The 25,756-nt window shown below is 32.5% G+C and overlaps 1 protein-coding gene across 1 annotated transcript in view; it reads right to left on the bottom strand.

Moving 5' to 3' along the window:
• Positions 1–5,209, bottom strand: part of LOC106129591 (small conductance calcium-activated potassium channel protein) — a 173,672-nt gene extending 168,463 nt beyond the window's left edge. Inside the window, exon 1 of the mRNA XM_060948477.1 lies at positions 4,597–5,209. The gene's annotated coding sequence lies outside the window, so the exon portion shown is untranslated. The remainder of the gene's footprint in view (positions 1–4,596) is intronic.
• Positions 5,210–25,756: the final 20,547 nt, after the last annotated feature.

Raw genomic sequence — 25,756 nt, 5'->3', positions numbered from 1 at the left:
TGGCAAAAGGTCAGGTCAAGAGTTTTGAATACATTTATAACCCTTCGGAAACTCTTGACCTGAGCTCTTCCGCTTAAGCGAAAGAGGTATGAAGAAAACTCCGCCTATCTCTCTTGGAAAGAGGAGTAGAAAGAGGAGTAGAAAGAGGAGTAATTTGATGTATGTACCTATACCCTTAACCGTTTTGACTTATTACCGTTTAAGTTATTTACAGAACACCCTGTGTTACCAGAATTCAAAGCAATCTTCTCAGTCGTCGCGCAAAAGCAATAATAATAAAATGTTTTTATTTTCCTTTATATTAAGTCTAACTAAATTAAGTGTCATGTCAAAATTTTGAAGTTAATGAAGATTAAGTCGTCTGCCATGATTTTTTTTACGATTTCTTGAGTATAACAGTGAAAATACGAAACATAATGTGTACATTTTTTATATCATGTTTCCGATTTTTTTAAAGAAAATCTGAAACCTTGATTTGCAGTATGGATTGACCTTACATCCGTGAGAAGGAAATGAAGTAGCCTACTCTAAAGTGGGGACTAAACGTAAAAGCAGACGTAGATTCAAAGGCAATTATTACGAATAATCCTATCCAATTCTAATGTGGACATCCAGTTCTAAACAAATGTTTAATTAAATAAAAACACAACCCTTTTTTAGCAGTCGGTTTAAAAGGATTCCTTGGTACGAGCTCGTCATGACGTCATTTCTTGACAGTGCGTGCTTGTAATCGGCTCGCTCTAATTAAAGACGTCTACATCACTATCCAAAACAAAAATAAAAAAAGCAATAAATTCCACACAGGTGGGTGTTTTGTTTACGCAATATGGCGATGCTAGTTCAAATAAAGACACTCAAATTGTAACAAATAAATCTTCTTCCATCTTCGAGTTGAATAAATGTCTAGCGAAATTAGATTTGTGTTTATTCCGATCAAATTGTGATGGATTTGGATTTCGTAATGTTTGTCCAGATCTATTGGTATTCGTAATTCTGTTTACTTTATTTCTGAGTGGTTGACTGCTCAGTGATTTTAAAAAGAGAATATTTACAATCATCATAAGTGAGGAATGCGAGAAAAACATTGTAAATTTGCGAAGTAAGAGATAAATTTAAGTTTAGAATAGTGTCTCTTAGCCCCAAAGCATTGAGGCGGAGGGTGCAATCGGAATCACGCAAAGATTATAGAGAGGGGAGCATTTGTAAACCTTCAATAAAAAAGTATCACATTTGTAAAGATTCTGCCGTACGTACAAACAATACCTCGCCTCCTGTCTTGCGCTATTTATAAACAGGATATTAAGAAGACAAACGACTGTCAAATTGTCATGTGGCTTCTTTTTGAATACATAATTACATTATTTGTACAAATTACTTAATATCATTCAAACATACATATCAGATCATGTAAGTGAAAATATGCATTTCATGTGTATTATTGTGTTTGAAGAAATAATCAACCTGAAATAAAAGATAAATAATGATTACTGAAAATCAACATTACATCTTGTGTAACTTTTCAACTTAGGGAAATTCAGATAACTTGATAAATGCTTATTTATATGTATTATTCATAATTCTAGATCTAAATTACATATAAAGTTTTGTTATTAGTTAGCAACGTAATAGTTAATTAACTCAGTTAACTAGCTTACTGACATCTAATTTTGGAAGCCACCACACCGGAATTTAATATGTTGTTCAGTTATAGACCAATATATAACGTCAGTGTTTATAATCAAAATTAATAATATTAACAGCTGAGCATTTTGTCTTCAGCTCCCGTGTAAATTTTCGTATCGTTTTTATTGCACAACATTATATGGACCACAAGTTGAATATCATAATGGTAGAGTCAGATTATGTGATAGATCATTCAGTCCACCTAGAGTCACGATCGTGGATTGAAGAAGTAGTTTATAACATTAAACGCATGACGTCTGACGTCCACAAATTTACAGATGAATCTAACCCTAATTATAGGCATACATTGAGTTGCCAGGATTTGCAAGTTTCCTCACGATGTTTTCCCTCGCCGTGAGAACATCCGTTAGCAATAAAACTAATGTACAAAGTTTAAAAAAGAGTAAAAGTAGTAAAAGAGAGCACATGACTATTAACAATGTTGAATTCAAAATTGGAATCCAATAATTATAGGAATTGAAATCCTACGCAGTTTTTTATTTATTCGTCTGCAATCTTCAGCCGCGTGGGTCAAAAACCTGTCTATTCATTTTATTTCGCCCACAGAAAGGTGTTTCATAATTATTTAATGCCGTTCAGTTACTAGTTTAATGTGTTAGAAGTAGTAACATTTTGAAAGGTCGTGACATGACCCAAGGTCCAGTATTAGGACAATGGACAAAATCAATATGTTCAATGGAAATATAGATTCAAGTGGGAAGAATGGCCTTTTAACGGCTGTTATTGAAATTCATAATTTAGGCGAAGAATATGAATGAACATTACAACTTTTTTATAAATAATAATAATATTATTGGCATAACCCAACCTTGGGCAACAATGCTTTAAACGATTTTTTTATAAAAAATAATGAGATAGGTGAGAAAAAGAGTCAACAAAAATGTATACCCTGGAATCCAAAGCATATTTATTGATAAGTATTTTGCAACTAAAAATTCAAAAGGCTCACGCAGCCTTTGCTAATTTAATTATTACGCGTGAATACTTAAAGCTAAAGATGTTATATAGTGAAGCGCTTTTATGAATGATCTTGATCTATATACAAAAATATCGTTAATGTAATATTTTGATTTCCTCTTAAAAGATTATTTAAAATTTTGTGTTTTTAGATTATACTTATAGCTATGTCATAAAAATCAAATTTAAATTTCACATAAATAATTCAGTAAGTCAATTGTTTTCCCTCTTGTTACATAAGAAGATGTAAGACTCATTTTTAGTTCTTTCAAGTATCAAAGAAAAATTATTATCTTCAAAAGGTTAGACAAATACTGAGCCGTCCTTGGCATTTATACGTAACTGCCATAATAACCCCAAACCTGCTCCAATAAAACGTGAAACGGAACGTGAGTCAAACGAAACGTTATTGACTCATGAAAATCTGAAATCTTAACAGCAATTGCGAATTTATTACATGTATTTCAACAAAAGATATCTAAATATAAGAGAGGAATAAAAAGGTAATGTACACATTTACGCAACTGGATCTAATAAGTGTTAGGTTCTAAAGGTCAGACCCGAGTAATTTCGTCTAAAAACTAGACCTGTCCGTCCACTCAAGGTGAATCTTGGGCTGTTTATAGAGAGGTGAGGGAGAGACAACCAAAACTAACATCGGAGTATAATACCTTAAAAATTGTCTTTAAACTTTACTCCAATCCTCCAGGCATAAGTTTGGTTGAATGTTTCCTGTAAATACAGGGTCATAACCACGAACCATAATACTACTGGGACCTTCTTTAAGTAATAAGTGAACCTAGCTTAGATCATAGTTGTTACACTAGGTAAGCGTTTATTCTCGTCGCCTTTTACGACGTCCCCAAATAGTATGAGTGGTCCCATTCCGAAATACCCGACATTACGTAGTTGAAAGGCAACATGTCTCATCTCCTCTATCATTCTATCTTTGGTTACCTTCAAGAGCAAGGAATGACATGCAAATGCCTTGTTCACATATCACTTACATAGAATTACGTCTATGTCCCTTACAGGGTAGACACAGCCAACAGTCTCAAAAAGACTAATAGGACATGCAAATGTTGAGGTTGCTAGCCCTATGCCTAAAAGAGGAATTCCAAGCCTATTTTATAAGCCTATCCCTTAGTCACCTTTTACAACGTCCATGGGAAAGAGATGGAGTGGTCCTATTCTTTTTTCTATTAGTGCTGAGAACCACACGGCATATTCACGTTAACGAATAAAGGGGCTGGTCACCTTTGAGGACATTTCCGAGAAAGTAAGTCAATTGTTGTTATAAAGTAATTAATAGTTATATTATTTTAATAGGTCTTACTTTAGAATATTTCTTTCTGGTATATACGAGAAAAAGGATTGTGTAATGGAAAAAGATAAAGAGAAATTGACCACGGCTATTAATAAACAAACATTTCTATTAAAACGTCTGGTATTTTGGTTTACCTACGTCTGCATATACATTTTACATATGCAATGCACACTATATGTATCAAAGTATGTTTTTTTTTTATGTAACTGTCACTCGCAATTTTGTACGCGTAAATTTTATCGGTGAATCGATATTGATTGATACTCGTACCGATGATTTTGGTATCACAACAAAAAATGCAAGTTGAACGACTTTTGCTGAGGTGCATTATTTTGAAACCAAATTCCTACAAAATCTTTTCAGAGATTTTGCTATGAGTTTATAGACTTATCAGCTTCTCTAATAAAGTTTATTCTAAAACCCCGATAAAATAAAAGAAACATATGGTCGAATTGAGAATCTCTCCTTTTTAAAGTTGGTAAAAAATCAGAACCATATTTATATCATATTGTAACATAATATTCAATGTTATAAAAAAGAGCATTTAAAAGTATGAAAACATAAATGACTCATAAAATATAGTTGTGAAATTAAAAAAATATTCTTACCTTGAGTTTGACAGAATCGATATTAATTAATACTTGACGTAGCCTTTCCAAGTTTGTTTACACTTAAATTATTAACTGATGAATAAATCATTTATCGTACACAGTTAGTATATACACTAATTTACACTTAATGTATTTCCATTATCAATCCAAAAGTTTGGTCCACGCACCAGACAAATGTCAATCGTTTATTTACAATATACTTAAAGTTAAAAGGGATATGACTACAAGTTACTTTGATATAGGTTTGATATTAGGGATGTATGTTAAGTCACAGAATTTGGACCGAAGGATTCAATTCTAAAGTGCAGGAAACCACTTAAATATACGCGTGTTTGGCTTTGGTTTAAACATGGGGAAATAATGTGCGTAAATATACAGATGCGGATATTAGGCGACGAAAATAAACTTTGTACATCGAATCCATCACAAATTCACTTGCAATCGTGATTAAACAGTTGAAAAACTTTGTTGTCGACGATAATTAAGCGAATATTAAACGTAACACTCGCTTAGCAACGGGTCTTGTCTAGGCATGTAAAATAAATTTACGTCCGCACAAACTGTTCTTAAAATCGGAGCGCAGGGCGGCATCGGGACAACCTAACGCCGTGCCGCCTTACCGCGGACTGGAAGGTTTTTCCACACTCCTGTTAAAACATGAAAGCATGTCGTGTTTTCCGATTTTCCCACGTGTTAAAGTGAGACAGATAGCGATCTGTCAGCTGTGATTTATATACCATGCTGTGCTGGAGACGACCAGAAGGAAATGCGAAAGTGTTGGTATCAAAATAAACATTCAACGTCTGGTTTTCGTACATCGCGTGCAAAACCAAATGCATTTTTGTTGAATGCTTTGTGGTGAAAATTCTTTGAATTTCACTCGATTTTTAAAGAGATTATTTCATAACAGTTAATGGTAAGCAAGAGTTATATTGTCAATATAAAGTAAATAGAATAAACTTATTTATACTCGTATAATAATCCTCACAATGGTATTAGAAAACAAAAATGATCTTATTTAATTTGAAAGTAGTCCAATTTTGTATTACTCACGAGATTTTTTCGTTTATAAATAAAAAAAAATCAACGATTTTTTAATATTTCACACCGATAAAAGAACGAATAATTTAACGAAGAAGTTAAATATTATATAGTGAATCTGAATATTATCAGGCAATTAACAACTTATGTAAAAATGTTTCAAGCTTGCAATTGTCTTCTATTTCACACTAGTTAGACATAAGCTTGAATATCTGACGTCATATTTTATTCTGAAAGAGCATATTATTATAGATCATTAAAAGCACATATTCCTTAGAAAAAGCAATACTGTGTGGTAGTTAATTTAAGCTTTCACATAAACGTCTCGCTTAATGTCGTTTACAAACAGACACGAAATACACCATTTTTAGCAAGTAAGAATAAAAAATGTGTATTATTTTTTCTAGTACAAATCATTATTCTTATTTAGATCTAGTTTTTGACTGTATACTATATTAAAGATCCCTCTTTCATTTTACTTTAATCAAATCCCACGCCGTCGTACCTAATGTTATCAAATTAAGTAATTTTATCGTTATTTTAATTTTATGAAATTGTCAAAGCTTTATTCCAAAGAACACCAAATCTGTGTAAACGAGATCAAAATAGAGACATAATAATAATTGAAATGTTTTATTCATGCCATCCCTTCATTTTACGTTCTAATTCACCATTCAATTAAAATTAATTAATGTAGATTGTCGCGTTGTTTTATCCCGCACTCCATCATAACGTTATACCAGGTGCCATTTCAATTCCCTAATTAAAGCTTAAATTTTTAAAATGTTGCGCCCTTTATCACAAAATCACGATAGTGCAGAAGTAAATCACTAATCACGTTATCGAAAAATTATACACGAGAAAAAACTCTCTACTTAGAAAAGAGCTTGAACCTAGATCAAATATAGGTTCAGCTTTTTCTGATAGCCTAAACCTGTTGATCAAAATTTTGCTCTATATAGTATAGAATTACTATTCATTACCTCTATAGAATATTAAAATAAAAATGTGTAAATAACAAGTATAAAATATATAGCATTGTTGCTTTTTAGCACCTACTATTAAGTTAAAATTATTTTTCACTAATCATGGCATTAATTTTGAAAGTTCTTAAGTACTTATTTATTTTTGAAGAATGGCGGAAAATTTGATGCAGGAAAATGGGAAGGACCTTGAAATTCCAGTAGGATTTAAAGAAAATGGAGGACTATGTAGCGATTCAAAGTTACTTTCAGATAAATACCTTAACTTTTCATACAATAATACTGCCTTCGCGTGATCTGCTTAAATTAATATTCTTACCTACAAACGTTTCTATAGATTTCTAATATCCATTGTAACGGAACATAAAAGGCATTGGAGTCAAGACTACCTTTATAAAGGATTTGGAAGATTGTATTGAGTTTGTTATATACTTGAATCGTATTCAACTAAGAGCTATTCAGGAAAAGAAAAACGAAAAATTACGTACAAGTTTACATTTTTTCACTTAGGTTTTTCTATGTTGTATCTACAGCGAATAAACTTAAGATATTTCACACTTTACTTGCTAAGCCCCTTTTTTATTAAAGTTGTCTTGAATTGAAAGTTGATACTCGGTTTCTTATTCTAGAAGAAAACTGCTAACTAAATTGGCAAAGTAACGACAAGTAATGTAATAATGAGGCTTTAGAGTCTTGAAGTTCTTTTATATAATTTTAGAAAACAACAAAAAGATAAAGATACTGTTTATGTCAACCCGTATCATATAGACCCATAGATCTGATAGTAACTTGTCATAATTGTTTGGATAAAGAGGTCACAATAATAAGAGGTGGGTTAGAAACTTTGACAGAAAAAAAGATACATACTTACTTAAACCTAAATCAAAGTTGTCAAGAACTAGTCTAACAAACGTAACAATGGATCGGCGCTGTCTAATCCACAAACATCGAGGCGGGAAGCTTGTTGTAATAGTGTAGGTTTAATATATAGATTTTTGCTTGACATTATCTATTGAGAATTTCTCCGGTAAAAAAAAGTATGGAATCATTTTCAGTTTATGGTCTTTAATGTCACAAACCGTCAGTGGATGATATCTCTTTCTGCGAATTTACTTGTTGGGGAATTTAATAAACAGAACTAATGCAAATAATAAAAAAAAAATTTGGTATCCTTTTTATTGGCGATGGGCTAGCAAGCTGTCATTATTAGAATCTCAATATGTAGGTAAAAACAGGTTGATTATAGATGAAGAGATTGAAATATCAACGTACAGCCGAAACAACTGGATAGATATTTGGTATGTGATAGAAAAGTATGTGTTCTAACCTTATGTGGTCTGGAGGTGCAGTATGAGAGATTTTCTCGGAATTCTCGCAGCATAAATTATTAACAGGATTCTTTGATTTACGCTGGCTGAGGCGCGGGCGCACGCTAGCAATATGTTTCAATTAAATATGAACCCATACCTGAAGTAGCTCTCTCATAAAATAATTAGCACCTTACTTTGTAATCATTCCGAGCGTGATATTTTAATTGGAAAAGTTCATGTTTAATCTCCCCCATATCCTTGCAAAGAATTCAACTTCGTTGCTTTTAAAACTTCGTAATTAGATTGTCCGCTAGGGAATCTGTTGTAATTTTATAGAATTTAATTGAATCAGATTGAATTGTTTTTAATCAAATGTGTTTTCGAAACTTTGTCACGGCGGTGAGCTAAAACAACTTTAAGTTTGTTTTTGATTTTTTCTTTATAAGTAACTTTTGACCAAATTATTTCATTACTAATTTAATGAATTTAATTTGAGAAAATAATGTCCAATAAGTTTAACAGTTTAATGCTCCCGGAAGGATTTTTATTTTATTATGATCATTAAATTAGTTTGTTTCTATAAATTGGTACTAGAAAAAATATACCTTGAGTTTACCTTAAACTGACAAGCTTGCTTGAAGACATAAATGATGATGCGAAAAAAGCATACGAGCATGGAAAGTGGAAATATGCAGTCTCTGCCGACCTCTCCAAGAAGGAGATTTTTTTTATGTATGTAGAGACTCTATGTCTAACACCTGCTAATTTGTTTGACATAGATCTTATCCTTGGTATGTGCATTTGAGAACTTACGTCCAAACTTTCAGTAGGTTAGTTGTATAGGACCCGAAAACTTATTGGGACTGTTTGTTTATTTAGTTCGAGATACTGAAGAGGTTATCCCTTGAGGATATTGCTTCGAATCACGTTTCGATCAATGGCTATTTACATTTAACCTTCCATTTTATCGCTTGAAAAAGAAAGAACAATGAGTTTATAGTGCTGCGTTAAAAAAAAAGAGTTATTTCGGTCTTATCGCCGAAACGGATCCACTCTTCACTATTATTAGAAGGCAAAAAGAGAGAGATCCAATTTGATCTATTTTCTATTAAAATAAAACGGATCCATTAGGAATTATGGGAATCAGACTGGAATAACTCGAAAAAAAAATACTGGTAACGCAATAAATTGAAAGGAACGATTTTCAAAACATGGCAATGTCTTAGAAATGTTTCCATAGAATAACATAATAATATCAACCTTACCTTTATATTAGTGATGAAGAAATATATATGTAATAACAGAAGATGGAATTAATTAACTATATTCTGTCAGTCGTATGAAAAACCAATGAAAATAGAAAAACTTGTTAACGAAGAAGTAATGTCACTTAATATCAACCAACACTTTTAAGGTATGACGAGTAGTTCACTACACTTTAATATAATATGACTACTCCATTAAATTTACATGGATGTCATAAAAGGCGATACAGGCAATAGGCAGATTCATCTCTTGATACAATATGGGTGAAGTCCACTGCAAAGGTTACACGGGATAAACTTCGTTTGAAAACCTGATTTACCTTATCCAGGATGGTCAATATGGTCAATAAGCGCGCCGCGGGCTCCTCTGAAGAGAGAATAAGGTAAACAAAATTTATCACAGGAGGAAAAAGAACTTTATGTTATGCAAATTAAAATCCGGCTTTTCTATAACCAATTTATAATTTGTAAAAATTTGTAGCAGAAATAAGAGGCTGACATCGAAAGATATGCCATAGTACATAGTGACTGAAACTGAAAGGGCTAGGTAAATTGAGTTACTTACAGAGCACCGAACGCCTGGCCAGTTTGCTCTGTGCACAAACTCGATCAGACCAATTGGATGAAACATCGGCGGTTTGGGACTTGTTTGTCTTGGACGCGTCCCCATTATTCATGATATTGAGTCGGAAAATGGAGCTAAATTGATCATATTATGTGATCATCACTATATTGATATAGGTGGAAATAGAAAACCGTTAGGATTTATAAAGTTATTAACACAGGGAAATCTAGGGGAAAATATCATTTCATTTATCAAACATATTTTTTCTTAAAAGCCTGTGATTGTTACGATTTAAAAGATCGAAACTTATAAGTTCAGATTTAAGCTTAAATTAGGCATACACTTCCAAAATTTTTTTTATACTGTAAATAAATTGTAATTATGCAAAAGAAATTCAGAATGTATAAATGGCCCTTGCTTGTTCTACAAGGCTCTACGGTGCTCGTAGCGATTCGTAGACCTATTTCGTAGCATGTGCTACAATTTGGTAGAAGGCATACAAATAAATTGTGTTGTGTCCAACAAGATTTTCCTTAATTTTGATCGGTTTTTTGTCTATTATTATTATAGTGATTTCAACTGATTTAAAACTGTAGAGCCAGGTACTTTTTTATCTAAAGTAAAGAAATACCTATAGATCTACAAATAGCCCTTATAATGTAAGCTCAAATAATAAATTTCTGTATCTTCTTGTAAACATTGTTTAAATAAATGTATTCATGATGTACTTCTTCCTGGGTAGACCGTTAAAATATTGTTACCATAATAAAAATTTACATTATTTTTGTTTATGTTAAAACAATATTTCCAACAGTTAAAGATTTTATTGAACTCTAGAAAGTATCTGTTCTATATTCTGAGAACTTACAGCAATATCTCAAAATATACGGCTCTCGGTTTAATTTATAACGCAATAACAGGGGTCATGTGTCGACAAGATTGAGGTTACTTGTATTTAGGTTTAATCTGATATTACTAAGCAACTCCAAGTACACAATAAATACTACTCTCACTTATGTTTTCAAGAAATTTCAAAAAAGGATAGTTCTTAATTTAACTTTAGGTTTTTTTACGATTATTTGTTTTTACGTGCGTTTTTGGTAAATTATGGATTGATTTTGATGATACTTTGTCTGAGACTATTATTATCCCCGATAAAAGTGAGGTGTTATAAGTTTTACGAGTAGGTACATAATCTAATTATTTGTCATTCTTTCGTGTCAATCCACTGAACTGATCTCTATGAAATTAAGCAAACATATATTGTGGAGTAACGAGAAAGACTACTTTACACACGGGCGAAGACGCGGGCGAACGCTAGTTTGACAATAAGAATATTCCGCATAGATACACTTTCTAAATGTGCTAAAACTTCACATTTTTTTATGAAGTATAACCAAAATTAAAAAAAACTAAAAAACTACGCTTTATTGCTAATCAAACTAAAAAATAGAAAATAAAATTTAAAGACAAAGGAATTATAAAACAGTAGTAGCAAGTCGAACAATCGGTTATAGTCAATTACCTCCGATTAAAATTATAACAAAATTAAATTTATAAACAAAACAATTGAAATCTGAGTAAAAAGCGTGGGGTGCCTGATGTAGTAAATATTAAAATCATTCTATTAGCATATATTTATGACAAGAGATTTATGAAAATGAAGTAAAATGCACCCCACGCTTTTTACTCTGATTTAAATTGTTTTGTTTATAAATTTAATTTTGTTATAATTTTAATCGGAGGTAATTGACTATAACCGATTGTTCGACTTGCTACTACTGTTTTATAATTCCTTTGTCTTTAAATTTTATTTTCTATTTTTTAGTTTGATTAGCAATAAAGCGTAGTTTTTTAGTTTTTTTTAAACTATTATTTATTTTCTATTTTTTAGTTTGATTAGCAATAAAACGCCTAGTTTTTTAGTTTTTTTATACAATTATTTTTTGGTAGAAGTGTTAACTTCCTACTACTTCTACTACGCTGTATAACTATCTTACTAGAAATGACTTTCGCAACCATGCGCCCATCGCCGGAGGTTTTCACAACTAACTTTCTTAAAGTTATATGTGGCCTGATTGGATTAAATCTCATAATATTCTCATCATCATGATTCTTTTTTAGGCGATGGGCTAGCAACCTGTCACTATTTGAATCTCAATTCTATCTTAAAGCCCAATAGCTGAAGGTGGCCTATCAGTCTTTACAAGACTGTTGGCTCTGTCTACCCCGCAAGGGATATAGACGTGATTATATGTATGCATGTATGTATGATGATTGTTAAACCCAGTTGAAAAGAATTTTATAGAGATAAATCACTGTTAATAATATTTTTGACTATCCAGCAAACATAACAATTTTCGATTGTGGCCTTGCCAGGAATCAAACCACAAGATTAAGAGGCAGATTGATACAGGAACAAAAATATTTCAAACATACCTCCACTGCCTTTACAACCAGGAACGCAACAATGTTTATCTGAAGACATCGTGGCACTTTTGTAGTAAAATCTGTCTTTCACAAAAACAAACACAAACTTGGGACTCCTATCTCAAATAATCAGGTACTTTTTACAGGAGTCCTATCTCAAAATATCTGCACAACACAGTGAACACAGTCAGAGTCCAATCTCAGATGATAAAATCACACGAATATCCGGAAGAACAAAGCTCGACTCAACGGAAGATTCCAAACTCCAAATAACGACAAGTTATCAGCACAAAACAAAGTGCAAATAGGTAAATACACAGGCACCGGTAAAAAAACAGAAAGAAAGTTTACAGGTGTTAGAATCGAATTCAAAACTTACTGCTAAACTTATTTTACATAAATAAACAAACTGTCACTCATTTTCCAAGCGAGTATTACAGTGTTGCTATTATAAATATGCAAAAGTTACATAATGTTAATTCAAGAATCGCATTAATATGTTAAATACGTATTAAATATCGCAAAGTTCTGTAGGTAGTAACTTTATTCTTGTATTGTTGTAAATTTAGTTGTTCAATTTTCATTTATTACTTTTGTTTTATTACTTATATATTTTTTATTGTTTTAAAATATTCTACTAATTCTACTATTGTTTCTAATGGTAATTCTAAATGGAGCGATGCGATGAAATAAAAAAGCCTCAGGTTAATAGTAACATTATATGGAAATATATTACATCTCTTTTTGGACTCCTTATACGTCAGAACTTCTTGGTTTCTTGTATGGAGATTACTGGCACTGGTGCTATCTCTGTCTCTCTTACTCTCATACGAAGGATCTAAAAATGAATTTATTAATCCTGGCAGTTTTAATAAGGATAATGAGAAACTCTTATCAAAATATTGCATTGTCATCGGTCCTTGATACGTGTGCAAAGTTTCAAGTTGATCAGACGTTTAGAAATCAGTGAAAATTAAGCTCAAAGATTCCGTTACATACATACATACATACATACAACCCAAGCTAATAAAAGCGTAGTAAAAAAATACAAAGCGCCCCGAATTCAAAGCTCTGAAATGAATTCCTCATAAACCACTTTGAAATTCAGTTGAGTTTGACTCTTATAAAGTCTCAGACTGCATGAATTCACAATCAGCCGGCCTCCGAGCGACATGACTTACATTATATATTTTTCATACTATTGTCACAGATATACGGTTATTGAGTTTTAAAAATATATACTTGCAGTTCGATTTCCATGTAATTTGGTTTGTATAGATTTTCGATTAAATTATTATATCCAAGTACGTATTTGATTTTACATAACATAACATAACATATAATCACGTCTACATCCCCTGCAGGGTAGACAGAGCCAACAGTAATCAAAAAACTGAAAAACTAAGCTCTATTAACACGCTCGTTATTTTTATTGTTATAATATTTCGTAGTTTTTAACAGTGTTTACAATAAAACTTACACAACACAAATAAAATAAAATTACCGTAACTCATATAATACCTTCCTTTTATTATCTGTTAAGGATGTCCTCATAACATCCGAGTGAACATTGGCCATTACACCTGTAATTCTGTAATATGTTCCGCCAAATGATTATCACGTCTGTATGAAATAAAAAAGAAACTTTTAAATTGGAAAAATATGTTTTTCTTATTAAAACCGTCAAATGAAATGGAACGGACTGGTCACATAAATAATCAAGTCGATATTCCTTATGGGATAGACAGAGCCAACCGTAAAAAAATTATAGCAGTGTCGCATAAAATAATTTCCTAAAATTATTGCATAACTATACCATCATAACTGCGTAGTTTCGGTGAAATTAGTAAACTTATTTGGTCTTAGTTGATTTAAACAAGATAAAAAATCAAGACAAATGCGTTTATGTCTGACATTTACTGAAAGGTCAGTCCAGGGTTAAACCGATAAGTTTATTTAAATGTAAAGATTAGTATGTAATAAAAGATTGATGAAAATGCATTGAAAAAAAATACTTTTATCTTATCATTTATTTTGAAAAATAATAAAGTTGTTGTCAGAAAAAATGTATCGTGGAAAGTGTTAAGGCGAAGGCAAAGACGTAGTTTCACCCCTCAAAAATAAGGCGTGGTTATAAGTGTAAACCCTTAAAAGTACTATACTATCCTAAGCGATGTATGCAGTTCACATTGTGTGTACCACCGCCATTATCTTAAATAATTACTGCGCCCCGAGGGAAATCACAGATAATGTCATCTCGTGGAATGCGATGGACAATTTACCCCGCAGGCACTCCTTGACATTCAATTGCCTTTTATTTTTAAAAGGGATATTCTAGTACTGATGCTAGAAGTGAAAGCTTTTAAATGAGATTGAGATAAGAAAATAGCTTGGATAAAATATTGCATTTCAGATACGATACCATACTTTCTGGACACCGATACTTTAAATTTCCGAAGGTTCATGAGATAAATGAAAAACAGATACACAAGCTTAACTTATATAGGTACATTGCTCTGTAAACCTACACTCACTATACTCACAATATTTATAAAAATTATTGGAAAAAATCTAAGTTAAAAGATATTTTTTAAAGTCGCATAATTCAAATCGCAATTAATTTTAATGCTCTCGGCAGACGTTGTTATATATTTTTCAAGGCTCCGTGGTATTTTTTATAATATTAAATTATATTAGATTTTAGCGTGGGAAGAAATTATAATTAAGCACGTAACCAACTTGCTTATTAGGTTAATTTGAAACCAGCGCAAATATAATACATACATATGATTACGACTATATCCCTTGCGGGGTAAATAGAGCCAAGAATCTTCATAAGATTGAAAGGCTGATTTACTTATGCATAAAGTATAATGCTATGACTATTCAGTGTTACATTTACTATTAAGTTCAGCTCCTCGGCGGTGATACGAGTACTATACTTTAGCAATAACAATTCACACATGCTAAAACAAATGTCGCGTAGACGGCTCCGTGCGCAATTAGCAATGGTTCACTGAACATTAATTAATGGTAATGGGATGATATTTAATCTCATGTCACAGCACAAGATACCTAGTAACAGAATTAAAGTTATCATTTTTTTTTTGTTTCACTAGACAGATGAAAAATTTGTTATGCTTAAAAGAATGAGCTAAGCAAGTATTTTAATATTATACATAAAAGATTGAAATTGTTACGATATTACTAATAGATCACCATCATATCATATTCTTAGTACGATTTTATACCAACTTGTTGTTCCTTCTTACGCTACCATTAGACTTCTGACTGAAAAAATATTTTGAATTAAAACAGAATTTTACTGAAATTGTTGTACTCTTTTCTTCAAAAGTATCTTCTTATTCTAATATAAACAACAAGTATCCATCACAGTTTGGTAAAAATATTTTTGTAATATCGAGACCAAACAGATGCATACATATAAATATATATACTATACATGCATATATAATATATACTATAGTATTCTATATATACATACTTCGCAGGATAAGGAACAGCGTGATAAGGGAATGTTGTGATGTGAAAGAAGATGTAGTTACAGGAATAGAAAAGGGTATGTTAAGATGGTTCGGTCATGTGGAGAGGATGAATGAAAGCAGGTTGACTAAGCAGATATACAAGGAGAGTGTGGAGGGAAAGGTCGGAGTGGGAAGACCTAGACGAACGTATCTTGATCAAATTAAGGACGTCCTGGTAAAGGGTCAGGTCAAAAGTACCCGAAACCGCCGAGCTTGTATGAAGAGAGTTATGAATGTGGACGAAGCGAAAGAAGTATGCAGAGATCGTGGCAAGTGGAAAGAGGTAGTCTCTGCCTACCCCTCCGGGAAAGAGGCGTGATTTTATGTATGTATGTATGTACATACTTCGCATAGACGTACATAGTGCAATGTATTTTGTTTCACATATTGAATTTAATATAAATTAGTTCACTTTCTGCTATTTTTGCCTTACGTTTTCCAGGGCCTTAATTGCTCCCTTTATCGTTAGTAAACATTGTTCAGTTAGTCAAGGGCGTGTATTTTATTGATCGGCCGTTGACGTTTAGACTCACTTGTTGAATATTCAGTATTTACAATCTACATTAAATTTACCTAAAACTCGTGAAATTGTAAAAATTATTCTTACGTCTTAATTCAAACTTTTTGATTTTTCTTTGTAACTTCTTAAAATGTTTAACAAGAAGACATTTTTTCTTCTTACAAAAGATTAAATTTTTCTTGCATATCTTAAGGTAGAAATCAAATAAAGGTAGACACGTAAGCTCCCATTTTCTGTTATCATCCACTTTTTCGCTTTCGGTACTTACGCGGACTTACCAATATAAATTATTCATGACTCAACCTGATGTCGCTTATCGACTGTGTCGAATGTGGAATGATTTATGAGAGTAAACATATCTAGTCATATGTTACGTACCTGATTTTTATGGATATCGTCTTACACAAATGTAAGAGCAACGGTTTCTAAACTACGGGTCGGTAGCATACAAAAGTTTAATTTCACCCGAATTTAATGTTAAACATGAAGCGAAATTTTTTATACATATATACTCGTACATATATGATGATCACATCTTTATCTCTAACGGGGTAGATAGAGCCAACAGTCTTAAAAAAACTAGAAGGCCACGGTCAGCTGTATGGCTTAATGATGGAATTGAGATTCAAATAGTAAAAGGTTGCTAGCCCATCGCCTAAAAAGTAACCCAAGTATATTAGCCTATTATTTAGTCGCCTTTACGACATCAATGGAAGAGAGATGGATTGTTTCCAACCTATAGTACCGGAAAACACGGCACCGTCTTATTTCGAATTATTACATACATATTCATAAAATCACGCCTCTTTCCCGGAGGGGTAGGCAGAGCCTACATCTTTCCACTTGCCACGATCTCTGCATGCTTCTTTCGCTAATTATTATCTTAATTAATTAATAATTTCGCTTATGTGATGTTGACGACAACGAAGAGGCGTTAACCCCCTGTACACTCGGGGGCAATGTCGCAGTATAACGTTGTTTGTGTGGAAATATTTTTGAATATTGCATGAGATCTCGCGAAAGTCTGCTAATTTACTACGAGAATTTCGCTCAAGGGATATACCAACATGTCCTTAATAGAAATTTAGTAGTTTACAAGCATCTTCATAAGGCTGTTGTGACGCTTTATCGAAAAAGATTATTCCCAAGACGGATTATTGTGTAACATGAGTCAAGACAAAAATCTTCACCATATCTTAAACCGCATTTAAAATATACTCGTATCACATATACCCATTTCTTCAGTTTGTTATTTCATTATATATATTTATATATATTTTTCGCAGTAATTAATTTTTTTTATGTATTATTGTAACAAAAAGTCAAATCATGATGTTAACCTTTATTTCAGTCCCTAAAACATGGACTATATGTACTATATACATTCGTTCCTCTATATCGGATAGAGCATCAGTCATCAAAGGGTCGAAGTTTGGTGTGAAAGCCTGACTTACCCAATCTCACTCACATCACATCACACACAAATGCAGCACGCGCGACGCCGTTTGTATCGCGCGCTAAAACTATCGCTAACCATTTTGACGTGTTAATAAAAAGCGAAACAGCAGAGCTGGATTGTAAACATAGGCGGAACCAATGATCCTCTTTAGAAGACTGGACAAGACCCAACTAACACCAGGAGGTTGATGATACTGTGAACAGATTGTGACCTTTGGCTGCGTGCTTGTTGTCAAGTATGCACACATACATACATATGGTCACGTCTATATCACTTGCGGGGTAGAAAGAGCCAACAGTCTTGAAAAGACTGAATGGTCACGTTCAGCTATTTGGCTTAGTGATAGAATTGAGATTCAAATAGTGACAAGTTGCTTGCCCATCGCCTTAAAAAGAATCCCAAGTTTGTAAGCCTATTCCTTAGTCACCTTTTACGACATCCATAGAAAAGAGATGGAGTGGTCCTATTATGTTTTGTATTGGTGCCGGGAACCACACGGCACAAGTTGTCAAGTATGGTAATATTGAAAACAGTAAACTATGACTTTAGTCATCTTTTACGACAGCAATGTCAATCATCATTAGTCGGTTCATCCCATTTAAAACTACATGGCACAGTAGAATAGAATAAGAATTAAAAAAACTATTACACCAAAAAAAAAAACAATAGGCGGATAAAAGTTATCTCGAAGATAAATCGCAATACAGCCAAGAATAAAAGTTGGTATGTAGTAGAGAAACGGCGCCATTGACACTGCTATTGTTTTCTGCCGCATTGCATTTTATCTATCAAACATTTATCTGCTTACTTAAAATCAAGCTCTAAGTTAAATATATGTATGTTACAAATAAATTGAGACGCTAGTCTTTTGTACTTTATTTTATGATTTTCCGGAATGTAATTCAAGTTCAGTCTATTACGAGTTATTCGAAATCCCCTGGGATATGACACTAATTGACGTTTGATATTCGAGCTATGAAGCTGGGTATTTTGTTGGTTAGCTAACTATCACTCACTGTCTATTCGCATTGCAGATTCTAATTCAGTTACAAGCATTTTAATGCATTCATCATAGTTTTAGTCCATCTAGGTATAGGCTCTGCCTAACCCGCAAGTGATAAAGACATGATTATAGTATGTACATATGTATGTACAAGATTAATATTTTGTAACCATATCCATAAAACGGAAACCTTAAAGTTCGTTATGTCCGTCCATATGTCACGCCCATTTTATTCGGAGATTATGCGTATGATTATGTATATTAAGCAATATGTTAGAATGGAAATTTGTAAGGATATTTTTTAAAAGCTGCTTGCAGTTAATAAAGCCGTTTTTGGATTGTATCTACTAATAAGTAGTAAAATACAATTTTGATAAGCAAAAAAAAATCCCGTTGTCTCTGGTTTCCGCGAGAATATTCTTTGTTTATTTGAAATATCTTTATTGCATAGAAATTTACACAGTAACATGAAAACAACTTAAATAAATAGTACATACTTAAATAGTACCTAGTTATAAAATAAACAAATCACTTGCAATGGCGGACAGATTTGACACAGATCCTTATAAGTGGACGTCTCCCAGTCACAATCTCCATTCTTGTCAAATTTCCTATTAATTGACTTTATAGTTTTTGAAATATCATGATCAGTGAGTGAAAGAGTGAGTCTTTTTCCCTTCTTTTTTCTATAGCTTAAAGGTTCGCGACCACCCTTCTATCCTACAATACAGTTAGTCTTTGACCACAACAGGCGTTGTGCGGCCGTTCACCGCCGAGCTATAATTACTAAAATCGATTGACTTGTCGAGAGCAACTGATTCGGAATGCACCGTCCCATCGGAGGCTTTGTCCAGTCGATTGCGATTGTGGAGCCGAGTTTGCTGGCCTGAATTAAAAATGTTAGCGACGAAAAGTGAACAATATTTCGACTATATAAATGCTTGAAGTTGTTACCTTCAATGTAACTCCTAAATCGATTTGTTATAAAAACCCTCCCTTCCCTCCCCTGCTAGACTAGAAAAAAAATTGTATTTGCTAGTTGCTAGATTGTGAAAGTCAATTAAAAGACTTTTCAATATGAGGTTCTTTATTTTGGCAAGTTAGGTTACTAAAGAAATGGCTGCTTTTTGTTTTTATGTACATATATATTTTTCTGGTATTCATATGGTATACAAAAGCTAAATTCCCTAGCACAAAATTGAACTTTACTGTAATCGCGTAGGGGTTAAGCAATAAAAAATACTTTTTTATTCAAATTCACATTTCAAGTGTAATGAACATACATAACAGGTTTTAGCACGGAAATCGAAATCGGATTACTATATTTTTTATCCCAGATAGAAAAGCAATATGTGCAAATGTCACGATATCGTGTTTCTATTTGCAATAATTTATAGTTTTGTGTTTGGTGCCGATTGGATAGCAGGCCGCGACTATATTACGTTGCTCCGGGAATAAGGGTGGGTTCATACAGGAACGAAAAGCACAAGCTATTAAAAATAATAACTGTTATAACTTCATTGCTATTTCTTAAATCATGTAAGGTCAATTGAAAAGTTGATAAATACGTCAATCGTCCTAAAAGTGTGTGTATTTACCTTATCTTAATAAACCTTCCATATGTCTCCTCAATACAATGATGAAGATCATTTTCCTTCATTTTTCTTCTGGATCATAGTCCAAAAGGTGGAGATCACCTTTTTTAAAGGAGCTTAGGGTGCGCCTATGATCATTATATTCAGATTTCTAAACGAAGAGACTCTCGTATAACCAGCCCAACCTTTGCAGGGTAACCTAACCCATATTGAATCATTTACTTATCCCTAACCGGAAGAGCATCGGTAGATAGATAAATAAAATGATTATTTGACAGTGCTACAGATACAAAACAAATATAACAATTACAAATCCTTAAAACTAAGACAGGTGTTCTGTAGCAAGTCGAAATGGTCATAATTCAGCGATCTTTTTGCACTGATGATGATAACCATTTGAAGTAGATGCGGGTACTTAAAAACAAAAGCAGCGGTAAGCAACGAAACTTATGCGTAACTCAGAAAAGAGCCATTACTGGAACCTAACTTAATCGTTCAACCACTTATGCTCCTATTAGGAGCATAAGTGGTTGAACGGTTATATATATATAAAGTAAATAAAATAAAATATTAAAGTATCATGGTTGTTATTAAGTTGTGGTACGAGTAACTTGCTTCTCTTACTAGCGCCTAATGTATAGCAACCCTAAAGACCCTGAATTTGGTCGGAACGTCGACAACGCCTCTTGTCCCAGTTGTTGCCCGCCAGTCCCACTTCAGACCTCAAGTATGCATCTCCGTGTTGGAAATAAGCGAAAAAAGATTTCGGACACAATATCCCTTGTTTAGCAGTACTGAGTTTGGATAAAGATTTTTGAAATCTATCTGACTTATTTGTTGCGTTTAATTTGTAGATATTTTATGTTTACGAGTATCAAATGTTAATACGAGTAGAACAACTTAGTATAGTGAACTATATGTGGTAGTATATCAGATAATCAAACTCATCAAATTTGTCAGAAGATTTATGTCTTGTTCTAAACTTGTTACCGTTAAAGTTAAATCTGACGAAAACTTTAGCTAAACATCCAAAGCCTGGTGGCAGATTAAACTTGGCGATTTTACCATCACAACCATAATTAATGACATATGTATACGAATGGTTATTCAGCGCAACAAAATATACATAGACTAAAATGAATAATGTCGTAGACACGAAATCATAAGGACAACAATATTTTGATCTTTCGCACAGCAAATGTCCGAATAACAAAGTCTACAATTAGAAAAGATTTATACAACTTCGTTAATTAGTAACTGGGTAAAAGCTTAAGTAATTAAATGACGGATTTACAACGGAGAAATGAAAGGAAACATTTAATTCCCGAATCAAAATAAGCAGCATTGATCGAAGCTGATCACAATGCGACGAAGTTATTTGCAGAGCGATTCAATAGCTAATCTGAAGTTTGCCAAAGCTTGAGACATTGTTAAATTTGATCTTGCAGAATCAAACAAAATGCAACTTTGAAGGTTGTGAGCGCAGGGATAGATTTTGTACGAATATATAAATTTTTCAAATTAAATTTTCGAGTATATGGAATTATATTCTAAATATAACTAGATGCGGAATGTATTGTTGCACAGTTTTTCTGCTTTTATGCGTTAAGGCGTATAATGTTTTAACGAAAATTACGAAACGAAAATTTATGTTATATAAATATAACACATATGTCAAAGAGACATCGTCTGTTCCTAACTTAAAGTATAATTTTGGTATATATAATAAAAGAAAATGAAGTATGCAGGGATTCGATGCCGCTTTTTCAACACTTGGGCTTTGGAAGTAAACTACCTTCTTCTCTAACTCCCAAAAATGTTAATCTTAGTAGATTCAATTATAAATAATGTTGACGTGTTGTCTTAGCTATTTTGAAAAAAAAATATTTCTACCGGTGAGTAGAAAAATGGTAGGAACACCTTTCACACGCCACCATTAGAAATATATTACCCCGCAACAGTGACATGATTTTATAAACTATAAACTGGTATTTCAAAACGTTAACAATTTTTTTTTAAATGGTTGTCTGTACCTTGTTTCATTTTATCCAAATCTCCACAAAATTGAGAGCTGTTAATTTGATATTTGACACTGCGATATTAAAGTCCATAATAAATGTCTTACAGCGTTCGCTATATTCTAACTTTTCGGTCAGATCTTGTGAACAACTCCCGAGTTCTAGACTTTTGCTGATATTTTCTCGAATTACTTTTAGATATTTTAGAAAATATCGTTCACTCTTACAGCCGTTGCAATCACATTTAGCTGTAAAATAAGAAAAAATAAGGTAAAATTTTGCTGACCACAGTCTACTTCATTTCTTTTGATTGTAAGCATTTTAAGGAAAAATATTATTTTTGGGATTTGTGTTTAAAATAAAAATTGAACTCAAATTCTTATTGACCAATTATTCTTCTGTATGTCAAGACTTTCTTAGGTTTAACTTTTTAATGTGAACATTGTAATACAAGCTGTAGCCCGGGGTTAAGCTTCGCTCAAGTGGAAATGCCTAAAAATTTCTCACTTTCAATCTTCTCATATTGTTCCGTCAATGTTTATTTATCGATACAAAAAAAAATTATACCAAAGAACGCATTATGTGTGATTAGAAGTGATTGTTAGAATTGAGATTCAAATATTGCCAGGTTGCTAACCCATCGCCTACAAGAAGGATCCCAAGTTTATTAGCCTTTCCCTCAGTCACTTTTTGCGACATCCATGGGTAAGCTATGGCTATGGGTAAGCTATGGCTATGGGTAAGCTATGGCTATATCATACGGCATTAAATATAAGTCACAGTCATAAAAATCAATATACAGTTATTGAAAACAATAACGTGCATTCATAGCTCTAAAACAGTCACACTTAGAATTTCAATAGTAGAAGAACCACTCAAGGTCTTGTAACGAAAATAAAAACTGGACAAAGAGAACTTCTGTACTCTCAGCCTTTTGTGTCGTACGGCTGACGACCGTCAATTTTTAATTGGAGACATTTCCTTTCATCGTTTTTAGGTCACGTATCGCGTAGCCTTTAAATATGTATTGGAACACGAGCGTGATTCTACGTCGAAACCGTTTTATTATTGAGTTTCGCTTTCAATTCATAAAGAGAAAGAAGAATGTATTTTTATTAATATTTTATAGCTTCTAACTATCGTTTTAGGGTGTTGTAATTGGAAAAGAAACATGGATATATATAATCGTGCCTCTCTCCTGGTTAGGTAGGCTGAGACTAAATTATATACAACTAAAACTTGTTTTGAAAATGATGGTGCTTTATCCTTTATTTTATTTCTATATTTGAATTATTTTTAATTAAAAAAAATTGTCATATTTTCATGTTTGAATTGAACCACTGAATACATCAAAAAACAAAAATATATTACGACAAAAATCTATTAAACAAATGAACAAACCATTATAAAAATATTTTTTAAACAAGTTTGTGCCCAGCTAAATTTTTGCTGGTTTTGCACACAACGACTGTATTTAATTAAATCTGCCTGCAGTCTAGAAATGTAGGGCGAATGTTTGCTGAAATGCAAAAAATAATTCTATTCATAGTGCCGTCTCGTGACACAGCTTGGTAGATTACAGCGTGACATTAGTAATGCTGTATAATACAGAACGTATTTAGAGATCCGATTATAATTTTATTCTTTGCACAAGAACTATGATCACGTATGTGTTAGTTTCCTTAAGATGTTTTCTTTCATCGTAATCCATTGAGCTATATAACTCAGAAATGCGTCAATGGTACATGGCCACAGTCTTAAAAGCGTCTGTATCACGCTTTTAAGACTCGTACCTTAACCTTTAAACCACTGTCGCTGCAAAACACTGAAGATATAATTTAATATTTAATTTTACAGAATATTTAATATTCATATTAAATGTAGCGTGTACACCACAGTTCGGTTGGGTGGTTTGAACGACCTGCATGCCCCGTGAATAAACAATTTAATTCGTAATTGTTTAATGAAACGATAATTAATTTTCCTTTGTAAATGCATTACTGAATATGATTTCATTAGAAATTTAATGAATTTGGAATACAGCATGTCACAGACTTAATTAACGAAGATTTTACAATTTTGTAGAAGACAAATCTATTTATGTATTTGAATTTGTAATTACATATACACAGTCAACGACCATGTTAATTTATGGAATTAAGATAAAGATAAGTAAAGAGATGCTTGATTTCCATGATTTTATAGCAAAAAAACAGCCGTCTTTTCATCCAGAAGATTGAAAAAGTAAATAAATAAAGTTTAGGTGGACTGGACATTCTTCAATCTTTAACTCTTATATCAATTATAATTTTCCATGCTGACAATTATGTACTTCTATGATTTTAACAGTTCTATGTTAATATCGTAAAAGTTAATACTAATGGTTCAACAGTTTCATATGCCAGTAACAACATAGTGAATTCTACGAAATCTAAGTTTACCGAGCTTCATTGGGACAAACAAGTAAATTGCTTCTAGTAATTGCTAGTGGTAACTGACTGTTTTCAACCTATCAGGTTATTTTAACATTTTCAATGTGAGCTTTTTTGCGTATGTATACACAATGTTTGTTTTTAATTAAGCATTTTGCTATTCTATTTTGAATACACATTTCGCCATACATCAGATTAATTAACAAATTTGAATATTTTTAAAATGTTGTTTAATGTACAAAATCTTGATTAAATTCGTTTTGAATGGTAGCGCTAATTAAGAGAGTTTAGAGAGGGTTAGAAGTTATTAATAATAAAAATAATAATTTAACTTCTTGCTTGTTACCAAAAACGTAAATTGATATTTTCAAAAGCATAATTATTAACTAAAAAAACTCTTTCAATTTTTTTCCTTTTTCAAAACCTTTTATACTGCATATTCAAAGCCAAGAATTTCTCCAATACGAAAACCATAGCAGAGCTTTTTACTCGCATGCCTTTACCGAAAATATTTCCGTGAATTCACCCCTTTTCACATTGGTGCATTTAAAGCGACTAGCTTGATGTAAGTTGGCATGCGAACTAGTTAGACGGGGATCCGAACACGACCGCAGACTACACACGTTGAAATTGTCCAGTGCAGTGGTGCGAGTGTCTTAGTTGGAACCTACAAGTTCATTTACATGGACGTGAGTTTCATGTCAATACTCATGCAAACGGGCATGCATCTGAAATAAATTACAGGAGGATAATTTATGTTAGAAAAAATTTTGCTCCTATTAAATCTCTATATATAGCGCCCGTTCTAAGCCCTCCCATTGTTTTTTTTTTACATTATTACTGTATAATTAAAATGACTGAATTATTATGGATGTAGATTTATTTTGCTCCTAAAGGTTTTGCAAAGTGCTCATTAAAAGTCTGATTGTAATGCCATTTTAACCTGTTAAGTTGAGCATTATTAATAGAGGCCTAGGTTCTGCAGTGTATT

Source organism: Amyelois transitella, chromosome 16 (assembly GCF_032362555.1).
Source record: "Amyelois transitella isolate CPQ chromosome 16, ilAmyTran1.1, whole genome shotgun sequence".
NCBI lineage: Eukaryota > Metazoa > Arthropoda > Insecta > Lepidoptera > Pyralidae > Amyelois > Amyelois transitella.
This window is presented reverse-complemented; position numbering and strand designations above follow the sequence as displayed.